This window comes from Glandiceps talaboti, chromosome 13 (genome assembly GCF_964340395.1).
Source record: "Glandiceps talaboti chromosome 13, keGlaTala1.1, whole genome shotgun sequence".
NCBI classification, from domain to species: domain Eukaryota; kingdom Metazoa; phylum Hemichordata; class Enteropneusta; family Spengelidae; genus Glandiceps; species Glandiceps talaboti.
The window spans coordinates 20,479,701-20,481,739 of NC_135561.1; positions in this window are offsets into that span (position 1 = coordinate 20,479,701).

Here is a 2,039-nt window from a genome sequence, read left to right on the forward strand (position 1 = left end):
TCACTAATATCTCGCATAGTGGCGGCATAGCGGGTCAATGACTGGTACGCATTTGTGTCCTATATACTATGCAATGTTTTTTTGGTGGTTTTACCCAAGGATGCATTGTGGCACAATGACTACGCATGCACGTTCTATATACTATGCACATTCTCCATGCAGAGGGCGCTATCTACAATATCATCGTGAGGTACCCGGTCACAAATGAATCTACCCTGCGCGAGCTTATGGGCTTTGCCTAGTTATGATATTAGAATACATTGTTTATCATACTGTGGTTCATGTTAACATTCATACCCAGCTGTACAATTTGGGACTTGGTAGGATAGAGGTAATTTATGTGAAGGATTCAATCGTTTGTGGAGTCATGATAGTCGAATGTTTAGAGGGGTTGGTTTGGAATCTGCAGGTTGTAGGTTCAAGCCTTGTCGCAGGTATTTGTTTCTGAATGGCTAATGACTTTGGGTAGTATTTGAACCACGGTTGTGCCCCAAAGTCAACCCAGCTGTATCAATGGGGACCTGTTAGGATAGAGGTTGCAATTTGTGTGGTTTCATCACTAGAGGCTGCTCATAAGGGAGTTGAGGAAAAGGCCAAAAGGCAAAAGGCCATTGTGCCATTTTAGGTCCATGCTAGGAGTAATAATTATAAAGTACTTTGTGAGTACAGTTTGAGAAAATGTCATGAAAACTTGTAATATATATATAAGAAATTATTAATTATGTGGTTACAGGTACTGAAAGTTAATTAGAGAGGTACAAAGGACTTTTTCTGTGCTAGGGGTACTGAAGTAATTTGAGCATAACTATATATGAAAAAATGTATGTTACATGTAGTACATTGCTTAGACACAAATATAATTACAGTAGAGTAGAAATTGTTACTTGAAATCAGAGTGATTCAAATGAAAACTACATACTTCAAAAACTAGATTCCAATAAGGTAACTTTACTACTACTATACTACAAGCATAATGTATCAAATCTTAGAAAAATGAAAGGAGTCTGTAGAAACCTGGAAATTCTCTGTATCTCTCAACTACCCCGAGTACTACATACACTTTACTGGCACTCGCATATCACATGGTACTGTCATAGTATTCTATACACCTTACAACTTGCAGAGACTAACACTGACAGGAAACTACAGATATAGGTCAAATACTACATCACTCATCTAGAGTTTAACCTAACCTTGGCAACAGTGATAGACAGTTGAAAGTTTTAATGAAAATGATATGTCTACACTGCCATACTTTATGCAACATCAGTTGTGATAGTAACTACATTGTAACACACTTGGTGTGTAGACAGACACAACATATTATTATTATACAGGTTATAATAAACAGACTTGTTAGATTGATAAGAGAGTTAGACTTGTTGGTGCCTACAGAGAGACATTCAAATGTGACTATGATAAACTTTAGGTCACGTCATAGCACACCCTGTACAACTAATGTAGTGGTGGCTATGTGTGTGTTGGTGTGTGTGTATGTGTATGTGTGTATGTGTATGTGTATGTGTATGTGTATGTGTGTGTGTGTGTGTACGTGTGTGCATATGTGTGTGTCACTGTGTGAATGTGCATGCATGTATGTGTGCATATGTTCATGTGTGCGCGTACATGCGCATGTGTGTGTGTTCATGTGTGTGCATACATGCGTGTGTGTGTGCATGTGTTCATGTGTGTGTGCATGTGTACATGTGAGTGTGTGCGTGATGTTTTGACTTTCATTGAATTCTGATACAATAGAAGCTAATTAAACTTGAGACAACTTTGTCTGGAACATCTTCGATCGTAAACCACAGCCTGTTTTGCAACACTGCCCAAGACAAGATGTGTTGTGAAAGAAATATCAGTTCTATTTTGCAAGACTATGTCTAGATTGACATCAATCTGACTAATATCCAGTGTGCTCTCTAGTGAAAGACAAATTTGTTGTTGTTTTAGGTCAAAATGATAAACACCAGGTTTTTTTGTGAGTCACCACATAGTAAGAGAAAGGGGTAACATCAAATTTGATGGTTGATAGGAAA